The following is an 11,730-nucleotide window of genomic DNA, read 5'->3' as shown; positions in this document are numbered from 1 at the left end:
TGCTCCTTCCCATTGGCATGAGAAGGGCATTGCCCTGGAGGGGTCGCCACCATGGGGAGGACAGTCCTGTCCTTAGGTTTGCGTACTCTTGAGCCCCTCCTGCCCGGCCTCTCGCAGGGCCTCTCATGACCATCCTGAGGCGGGGTGGGGGCAAACAAGGAATCACTCTGTGCGTCCGGGCGGTCCACAGCCCGAACCTCACCAGGGCCGGAGACTTTCCCGTTACCCATAGGCTTCAGGGGGTAAGACCGAGCATACCCCACAATGTTCTTCTCGGGGCCCTGTTGGGCTTGGAAGCGATAGCTGTTCCCCATCTTCTTCTCCGCAGCGTATTTGACATATTGGAAACATTTTCTCATCTTCTGTAGAGCTGCCTCCTGCCGCCGATTGTACATGGCGATCATTTTTTTCTCCTTTTCCTGCATCAGTTTCTCTTGGAAGGTGTCCTTCAGAAGCTGTATCTTGGGAGGCGGGCAGTACGTGGAGATCAGATCCTGTTGCCTTAAGGGCGCGGGTCGATTCGAGTCTGTGTCCTTCGGGGAGGGGGACAGAGCACCAGGCTTAGGACTGGGCTCCATTGGCAAATGAGATATGAGCTTTGTTTCCCAGGTATCTGGAAAAGGCAAAAATGGCAAATAAATGATATCCTGCACAGTCTAGTATGGTCTAATAGAAAAGAATAAAAAAAAACAATTCAGGAAATACACAACTTTTTAATATTAAACCTAATGGTGTTGAATGCTGCATGCTGACTCAGTAGGAGACAGATCCTAAACATAAACATTATAATAAACATTTGTTTCCCAAATAACATTCTCAATGTTCAGAATGCTTAAAGTCATGAGCTTTTTTAAAAATGTTTAACTGAAACCTGGAAATGTGCTATTTCATTTCAAAGCTTGTATTATATCTATGATATAAATGTTTTTTTATATAAAATTAACCCATTATGCAACAGGGGTTTGAGCAAAAGTCACTGTGAATAAGGGAATTGATCAATATTAATTAGCCGTTTCACTACATTATAGATAGCTGAAGGATTATGATACAGTATATCGATTTCGCTACAAATTGACAAGCATATTTGATGACACTTACCAAACAAGTTTTAAACAGCGGAGAAATAGTTCACCACGACGATAGCAATGCAATGTTTGACTGCATCTCCCTATGTGATATATCTGTATTTGGGTATATACAGATCACGTAATTCAGGGAGCACTGTTACGTCAGGTCACCAACCATTATTACGACGCTCATATGTCATAGAGCTCCTTAGGATGTTTGTATAATCTTTATCCAAATTTTCATATGGCCGCAGTTACGGCGTTTATTTTACAGTTAATGTAACAGGGTGTCATTATATTTTTCTGTCTTTATGGTGGCAGACCACTTAAATAAATCTGAGTAGGCGGTTTCTACAAGTGGGTCAGATAAAATATTAAATATACAGTAAAAGCTCACACCTATTCATACCCTTTATGTACTGTATATCTACAATTACGTATACTACGTATACAGTTATCGTATACTATAATACGATAACTACCATTACAAAATGTCTCCCTTTTGATTTGAAGTGGTTCTTTTAAATAAGTAAATTGCAATCACTTAGCCTACATCTGAGCTCCTAATTCATCGCGACGACGGACTGAGACTCCAGTCGGATTTGTGAGAAGGGGTGTGCCTGTTTTAAAACCGATTCATACGTCTTAAACACATGGACATAGATAGCAGTCTGTGTTATATAATTTATCTTTTTATTTTATTTAAATTTAAGTATCACATACACATTTTCAAAGTAACTGTACCCCTTTTAATTATGATCCCCATCGCTCATAGCTCCGAAGGTGAGACGAGGGCTACTTCAGATGGGATTTCCAATATTTCTCTCTTAGCTTGTATACCGGTGGAAAGGAGAGGGGTCTTAAAACGTGTTGATAGTAAGATTGGGATGTATTTGCAGTCTAGATATAGTTTTTTTAATGTTCGGAGCCGCCACAGATTCATTTTCTTACGACTGCTTTTCTGGATGACAATGACAATGCAAACGATGGTGTTAAGGCGAGGCTGTGCCTTAAGGCTCCTCTGCTTACAATATTCAGCGCGTAAATCGCAAACGAGCGCCTTCCCTTACGATGAAAATGCAGAAAATAAGACCACGAGATTTAAACCTACGGCTTACAAATTTATGCGTAAACACTAAAACCGTATCTTTAGCAAAACTGGCGAGACAATGTGTTTTATCATTTAAAAAAGTACTGGAAAATAATTAAAGGTTATCACGATAAACAGAGGTTACTGATCTACTACTGTACGCTGTGACCAAAAATGAGAGTCCCCCGATCCTCGCAGCCTTCATGCTTTGGTCTTGGCCTGGCCGTTTTTTTTTAAGATAATGGGGTCAAGTTAAGAAATTATGCAAGTTTCTAATCAAATCCAAGGGCGCCTCGATCTCCTAAACATCTTTAGAAGGCCGACGGACAACACTGCACGGTCCGGGTCCGTTCCCTGACCCGGTTCTGGATAATGCCAGCTTAAAGTGAAAAATTCTACTGTACATATTATGTTTCTTATTATGGTATATATGTATAATATAGCGCGACCGCTTCACGAAGCTAGAAAGAAAGTTATCCGCCATTTTTATTTTACCTGCAATTGAATTTGCCATTAAAATCATTATTAATACCGCAGCTGCTAAATAACTTACCTAAAAGCGTTCAGATACAAAAGCACTTGAGCTGTAATGTTTATATACTGTTGGCCCGATGACCTACTTCAAGAAGAATTGTTACATAGACCGCCAAGGACTGTCATCACACTTTACGTCATAAAGCGCTTTAAAACTTTTGACAAGTTCAACACCTCATATTTTGTACTGTTTATCATGGTAAAAGCAACTCAAAGCAATTCTAAAAATGATCGAAAGGTAAAAATACAAGCTTATACGAGCTGTCGTTTTAACATTTATAACATATATTTAAACAAAACATATATAATCTATTTTAATAAAATAGAAAAGTGTTCTTAGTCTTCACTTAAAAGCTGTTAGAAGCTGCCTTTCTGACAAGAGAGTTCTGTGAGTTCCACAGTCTCAGTGCATTAAAGTCAAAACCAGTTGCTTTTTATTTCCTGTTTTACGACAGAGCAAGGAGGGTGTCCACAGACCACTGTGCACCTGCAGGCTGATATGGGGGGTAAAAAGTCTAGAAGTTAGTAAATAAGATTTTAGCACATGTTCTAAAACAAACCGGACACCTGTACAGCGATGCCAACACAGTGATCTGAGCTCCTTCTTTGAGTTAAATCCTAGCATCTGCATTTTTTACAAGTTGTTGCTATGGCAGAGCATGACCAGAGCATAACAGAAACCACCCATTTTCTAACCGCTTCATCCAATTCAGGGTCAGGTGGTCAGGGGGTCGGGGGGTCACGGGGGAGCCAGAGCCTCAGAAAGTAATAAGCAGGAGATACCTGGGACTGGATGGTAGTCCAATGCAGGGAAGACACAGACACTCACCAATTATCCCAGAAGCCAATTAACCTACCAGTAGTTCTTTGAAGTGTGGGAGGAAGCCGGAGCACCCAAAGCAAACTCATGCAAACATGGGGAGAACATACAAGCTCCATACAGATAGCACCCCAGGTCCAGAAGTGTACCCAGGGCCTCAGCACTGTGAGCTAGCAATGCTAAACACTGGGCTACTGTGCATGCTAATTTCTAGGCATCAGGTGATCAATCAGGTAGTGTTTCTCAGATAAAAGGACACCAGTAATTTAGTATGAGATTCAAATTGACCTCAGAACAAAATATAACTTATGTTATATAACTTATATAGAACTTACTACAGCATAACTGTCTTATTTGTAGAAAATATTAACAGCATGCCTATTAAACATACAGTATCTAGCAATCAGCAATCAAAATAAAAACATTTCCAAACATGGAAACTGCCCAGTTAATGAAGCATTTCAAAGACATTAATCTATTCAATAATTACAGTTTCAAGTAGATAACAGATTTATATTCAGATTACGAAAGTATCATAACAACGGCTGCTTGTGTAAGGAATCCATGAATACCACTGTACATGAGAAATTCACACCTATTTGTAATCAATACACAAAATCCTATTGAGTTTCAGGTACTTGTTTATTCTGCATTGCTTGACTCCGCGGACTCCTTGTTGTTTCAATATTCTAGCAATAGGACTAATCGCCAATACAGTGCCGTTGTAATCTATTCCTTCTGCCAGCAGAGGACGGTATTTGCACAGTCAGTTCAGGATAAGATACGGTCCTCTCAGTTCACAGTACAACTGGCCACAGCCGTACTCGGAATATGCTCTCGATAACCTCGTTTAGTTTAAGAACTTCATATGAATTTCATATCAACCCACAGATGCATTGCATAAACACTAGAATTCTGGGTGTATTTAAATTGACCTTATACGTTTTGGATTATGTTTAACCTTCTTCAATTTCTTCAACCATATTTTGAGATGATTACGTTTACAGAAGCAAATATTATTCAGTGCTTTTTCTTCACTCTTTTAATCAAACCCACATTTCTTTAAGGAGGGCCATTGTGAAACTCCCCAAAGTGAGCTGAATTAATCTTTTATTCTTCACACCTGCGAAGTCATTCCTTCATTGTGTAATATGAAGGCCTTTCATTATTCACGTATACTACAACATCTGAAAATAATGGGTCTTGAAATAGTTGAATGAAAGAAAATCCTGAATAACTCCTCCAAATGCGTGTTACACTTTCATCAGGTACACACACTTTGAATGTGATGAACTATAAAAAGTTATTTTAACCATACCCAATGGAGCTCGGGAGTGCGATTGCATATACAATCATGTTTTCAGTGTTTGGACATCAGCCGTACATCAGAACAATCATTTCACTAACACAGCTCCATGTTGAGTGACTTCCCTCCAAAAACACAAAGTCACTTTCCCTTAGCAATTATTGCATGGACTTAGATTATCTGCCTTCTGCATCAAGCCCTGTATGATATACTGTACAAAGCCAAGCTTTGGGATAGTGCTTTGTTTGGATCCTTGTCTTGATCCTTTTGGATCCCAGGCTGCTCATTTGCAAATGAGTTTTGACATTAATTATAGTGACTATAGCAATGAGCTGGCACTGTGGTTCACAGAGCTGGGGTCCTGGGTTCAATTCCTGGGGTGCAGTCTGGATGGAATTGTATGTTCTCCCTTCATTTGTGTGGATTTCTTCCAGGTGCTCCAGTTTCTTCCCACAGTCCAAAGACATACAGTACTAGTAGGTTAAGGTGGAACTACAGTCCCAATTTTGCAGACACAAAAGTATTTAATTTCAGTCACAAAATAAAATCATTGACATTATAGAAAAACTTTACAAACTCAAAATTGAGCACAAAATCATGAATTTTGTGAAAGGACTGTAAGTTACGCCATGTTGTAACAAATTCGCATTCAAGTTCCACACAAATTGCAATGTGATGCAGCCCTTCCTGCTCACTAATCACTGTAATGACTAATGCAATGTGATGTAGGAGAGAAAGGGTATAGGTTATGCAGCAAACATTTCACTGCAAAAAACGTTTCATTCCAAGGTTCTTTATGCAGAGTTAACAATGTAGTATTATTTATTGGCAAAAACGTAAAAAAGTTGAGTTATATTTCCATTGGATTAAACGAGATGTATTCACAAGCCTGCTCCTTTACAATGTCATAGGGCCACAACAGATTATAGGAAGTTTTGCTGCCTCGTTCTGAATCGCAGAACATGGTAATTCTTTAACCTTGAAATGTAGTCTATTTTGTGATGTAATGATGCAATGTCCCTTTACTGAGAGCCAGCAATCAACGGATGTGTCTGATCGTGAATGGTTTTCCCTGTTGTTTGTTGTATTACTTGGTGTTGCATTTTAAGCTGTGCATGAGGCAGGACCCGGAGGCTGCTGCTTCTGCTGGTGCTTCTGCTGGGATTGAGGAAGAGCTGAGCGCCATGTAAGGCAAAGACACTGCGTTCCACTTTATCAGGTGCCTGGAGTGTAAGAGCTGCAGATAATATTGAGTCACATTAATCCCAACATATTTCAAATATTATGAAAATTAAATAAATTAAATCAAATAACTTTCATTAAAAAAATCAATCACTCTTTACCTTGCTTTTTCAGTTGTTTTTAAGGAAAATTGATGCCGAGAATGTGTGAATACTGCTTTTTGATGGTTCCAAGACCAATGTGACCTGTTCTATTGCCTGCTAATTGTACGTTCCAGGTTGAAAAATTATTTTTAGGAGGTCAAGGTGTATGAATGATAAGAGAAAAACTGAAATAACCATAGCTACGCAAACACCAGTCCACCAAAACAAAATCATTTAATTAAAATAAGGTAACATTTTTTTTTCATCATCATACGGATGAACTGTGCTAAATGTGTTTCTAAAAAGAAAAAGCAGGACGTGAGTCGTGAGCCAAGATCATGACTCTTTTGCTCTTCTTCACATCAGTTTTCATCTGCGAGGAGGAGGAGGAGGGCGGCTCCTGATGTGCTGACACTTGGGGAAGTGCCTCTGTGCCGGCCTGGGGGCAAAGCGCCGGCCGCAGTGAGGGCAGAGCACGTAGTCGGGGTTTGGATTCGCGGGGGGCTGGGGCAGGTTCACAACTTTCCCTCCTTGCGTGATCACCTGCTGCACCTCCCTGGCCTGTTTGATGCTCCGAATGAAATCCTCGTGCTTCTGCCTCCAGTTGTTCTTTCTCAGCTGGGAACAGGAAATGAAACCAATAAAACAGCTTCCAGAAAAAGTCCAGACTAGCACTGCGTACACAGTCTGGTCGCAAACCATTCACAAGGCAAGAAAATATCAATACAGTAATAACGTAGCTTTCTGGGGCTACCTTTCAGGTCATTGGGTAGAGAGTACAATTTACGTAGTTATGGTTTTGTTTCCTGTGAGTGCTATTTGCTTGATATGTAGATTTTTACAACAGAATTCAGAAGTCACTAAGACACATTTATTCTGTCTGGCAAATGTGCCTTTGCGGCAGTTTTTCAGAAGAGTACTTCATAAAACACTTATTTATTGTTTACATTGATTTATAAGCTGAGTCTGACTCTAGGAGAAAAAAAGGGAAGCTTGGAAAGAGTTTAAGGATAGCCCTTACCACGATTGGCGGTTTAACCTTCTTCTTATGGATGTATGTCTCCAGTTCTGTTCCCTTGGCCCTGTGCTTGAAAGAGTCAAAAACCTTCCTCTTTGAATTCTGAAGCTTCTTGCAGATCTTGCTGTGTTTCTCCGGCCTCTCTACAGCAAACTTCCCGTGACACAGTTCACAGGGCACCAGCTGAGGGTTTCCACTCTGGCTATTCTCATATGGAAATTGCTCAGCGGTAGGGCACATCAGACTTGTAGGGGACAAATATCTGTTTTCCACTGACAGAGTTTGTTCATCCAGACATGTGGTCTTATTTCTGAAGTGGCCCTGTGCGGCCTGTGCCGCTGACACGTCGCTTTCAGGGAGCCTTGCTTTCTTGAGATACTTTCTCCTTCCACAGGGGACGTCTTCTAGCCCACGGCTGCAAGGGCTCACTTGACGTCTCTCCTGATGGGAAAGCGCAGAGGGAAAGTGCGATTCTGCGCATCCGCCATCTTCCATTGGAGAACCATAATCAAGGTTGTCTCCTCTGATAGGAAGGGCTTTCCTTGGAGTGAAGGCTTTTTGCTTCTCCATTCTGCAGGTCAGAAGAGGCACGGCCTTAGAGCGGTGGTTGGCCCATGGTCCTCTGGGGCAAAGCTCGCTCTGCCTCGCCTCTATTTTCCCTTCCGGCCACCTCTCTGGAGTCTTCCATCTCTCTCGGAACCATCCTCAGCTCCTCCTGAGCTCTGAAGAGCTTCGCCTGCATCATGGCCTCCTTCTGGCGAATCTCGTCCTTCATCATGGCCTCCTTCCGGCGCATCTCATCCTGCAGGCTGGCCTCCCTCCGGCGATGCTCCTCCTTCAGCGCGGCCTCTGCCTCGGCCACTTTTCGTAGCTCCTCTTGCAACTGAAAGTGCTCCTTCCCATTGGCATGAGAAGGGCATTGCCCTGGAGGGGTCGCCACCATGGGGAGGACAGTCCTGTCCTTAGGTTTGCGTACTCTTGAGCCCCTCCTGCCCGGCCTCTCGCAGGGCCTCTCATGACCATCCTGAGGCGGGGTGGGGGCAAACAAGGAATCACTCTGTGCGTCCGGGCGGTCCACAGCCCGAACCTCACCAGGGCCGGAGACTTTCCTGTTACCCATAGGCTTCAGGGGGTAAGACCGATCATACCCCACAATGTTCTTCTCGGGGCCCTGTTGGGCTTGGAAGCGATAGCTGTTCCCCATCTTCTTCTCCGCAGCGTATTTGACATATTGGAAACATTTTCTCATCTTCTGTAGAGCTGCCTCCTGCCGCCGATTGTACATGGCGATCATTTTTTTCTCCTTTTCCTGCATCAGTTTCTCTTGGAAGGTGTCCTTCAGAAGCTGTATCTTGGGAGGCGGGCAGTACGTGGAGATCAGATCCTGTTGCCTTAAGGGCGCGGGTCGATTCGAGTCTGTGTCCTTCGGGGAGGGGGACAGAGCACCAGGCTTAGGACTGGGCTCCATTGGCAAATGAGATATGAGCTTTGTTTCCCAGGTATCTGGAAAAGGCAAAAATGGCAAATAAATGATATCCTGCACAGTCTAGTATGGTCTAATAGAAAAGAATAAAAAAAAACAATTCAGGAAATACACAACTTTTTAATATTAAACCTAATGGTGTTGAATGCTGCATGCTGACTCAGTAGGAGACAGATCCTAAACATAAACATTATAATAAACATTTGTTTCCCAAATAACATTCTCAATGTTCAGAATGCTTAAAGTCATGAGCTTTTTTAAAAATGTTTAACTGAAACCTGGAAATGTGCTATTTCATTTCAAAGCTTGTATTATATCTATGATATAAATGTTTTTTTATATAAAATTAACCCATTATGCAACAGGGGTTTGAGCAAAAGTCACTGTGAATAAGGGAATTGATCAATATTAATTAGCCGTTTCACTACATTATAGATAGCTGAAGGATTATGATACAGTATATCGATTTCGCTACAAATTGACAAGCATATTTGATGACACTTACCAAACAAGTTTTAAACAGCGGAGAAATAGTTCACCACGACGATAGCAATGCAATGTTTGACTGCATCTCCCTATGTGATATATCTGTATTTGGGTATATACAGATCACGTAATTCAGGGAGCACTGTTACGTCAGGTCACCAACCATTATTACGACGCTCATATGTCATAGAGCTCCTTAGGATGTTTGTATAATCTTTATCCAAATTTTCATATGGCCGCAGTTACGGCGTTTATTTTACAGTTAATGTAACAGGGTGTCATTATATTTTTCTGTCTTTATGGTGGCAGACCACTTAAATAAATCTGAGTAGGCGGTTTCTACAAGTGGGTCAGATAAAATATTAAATATACAGTAAAAGCTCACACCTATTCATACCCTTTATGTACTGTATATCTACAATTACGTATACTACGTATACAGTTATCGTATACTATAATACGATAACTACCATTACAAAATGTCTCCCTTTTGATTTGAAGTGGTTCTTTTAAATAAGTAAATTGCAATCACTTAGCCTACATCTGAGCTCCTAATTCATCGCGACGACGGACTGAGACTCCAGTCGGATTTGTGAGAAGGGGTGTGCTTGTTTTAAAACCGATTCATACGTCTTAAACACATGGACATAGATAGCAGTCTGTGTTATATAATTTATCTTTTTATTTTATTTAAATTTAAGTATCACATACACATTTTCAAAGTAACTGTACCCCTTTTAATTATGATCCCCATCGCTCACAGCTCCGAAGGTGAGACGAGGGCTACTTCAGATGGGATTTCCAATATTTCTCTCTTAGCTTGTATACCGGTGGAAAGGAGAGGGGTCTTAAAACGTGTTGATAGTAAGATTGGGATGTATTTGCAGTCTAGATATAGTTTTTTTAATGTTCGGAGCCGCCACAGATTCATTTTCTTACGACTGCTTTTCTGGATGACAATGACAATGCAAACGATGGTGTTAAGGCGAGGCTGTGCCTTAAGGCTCCTCTGCTTACAATATTCAGCGCGTAAATCGCAAACGAGCGCCTTCCCTTACGATGAAAATGCAGAAAATAAGACCACGAGATTTAAACCTACGGCTTACAAATTTATGCGTAAACACTAAAACCGTATCTTTAGCAAAACTGGCGAGACAATGTGTTTTATCATTTAAAAAAGTACTGGAAAATAATTAAAGGTTATCACGATAAACAGAGGTTACTGATCTACTACTGTACGCTGTGACCAAAAATGAGAGTCCCCCGATCCTCGCAGCCTTCATGCTTTGGTCTTGGCCTGGCCGTTTTTTTTTAAGATAATGGGGTCAAGTTAAGAAATTATGCAAGTTTCTAATCAAATCCAAGGGCGCCTCGATCTCCTAAACATCTTTAGAAGGCCGACGGACCACACTGCACGGTCCAGGTCCGTTCCCTGACCCGGTTCTGGATAATGCCAGCTTAAAGTGAAAAATTCTACTGTACATATTATGTTTCTTATTATGGTATATATGTATAATATAGCGCGACCGCTTCACGAAGCTAGAAAGAAAGTTATCCGCCATTTTTATTTTACCTGCAATTGAATTTGCCATTAAAATCATTATTAATACCGCAGCTGCTAAATAACTTACCTAAAAGCGTTCAGATACAAAAGCACTTGAGCTGTAATGTTTATATACTGTTGGCCCGATGACCTACTTCAAGAAGAATTGTTACATAGACCGCCAAGGACTGTCATCACACTTTACGTCATAAAGCGCTTTAAAACTTTTGACAAGTTCAACACCTCATATTTTGTACTGTTTATCATGGTAAAAGCAACTCAAAGCAATTCTAAAAATGATCGAAAGGTAAAAATACAAGCTTATACGAGCTGTCGTTTTAACATTTATAACATATATTTAAACAAAACATATATAATCTATTTTAATAAAATAGAAAAGTGTTCTTAGTCTTCACTTAAAAGCTGTTAGAAGCTGCCTTTCTGACAAGAGAGTTCTGTGAGTTCCACAGTCTCAGTGCATTAAAGTCAAAACCAGTTGCTTTTTATTTCCTGTTTTACGACAGAGCAAGGAGGGTGTCCACAGACCACTGTGCACCTGCAGGCTGATATGGGGGGTAAAAAGTCTAGAAGTTAGTAAATAAGATTTTAACATATGTTCTAAAACACACCGGACACCTGTACAGTGATGCCAACACAGTGATCTGAGCTCCTTCTTTGAGTTAAATCCTAGCATCTGCATTTTTTACAAGTTGTTGCTATGGCAGAGCATGACCAGAGCATAACAGAAACCACCCATTTTCTAACCGCTTCATCCAATTCAGGGTCAGGGGGTCAGGGGGTCGCGGGGCACGGGGGAGCCAGAGCCTCAGAAAGTAATAAGCAGGGTAATAAGCAGGAGATACCTGGGACTGGATGGTAGTCCAATGCAGGGAAGACACAGACACTCACCAATTATCCCAGAAGCCAATTAACCTACCAGTAGTTCTTTGAACTGTGGGAGGAAGCCGGAGCACCCAAAGCAAACATGCAAACATGGGGAGAACATACAAGCTCCATACAGATAGCACCCCAGGTCCAGAAGTGTACCCAGGGCCTCA

Source organism: Lepisosteus oculatus, unplaced genomic scaffold, assembly GCF_040954835.1.
Source record: "Lepisosteus oculatus isolate fLepOcu1 unplaced genomic scaffold, fLepOcu1.hap2 HAP2_SCAFFOLD_41, whole genome shotgun sequence".
In the NCBI taxonomy this organism is placed as follows: domain Eukaryota; kingdom Metazoa; phylum Chordata; class Actinopteri; order Semionotiformes; family Lepisosteidae; genus Lepisosteus; species Lepisosteus oculatus.
This window is presented reverse-complemented; position numbering follows the sequence as displayed.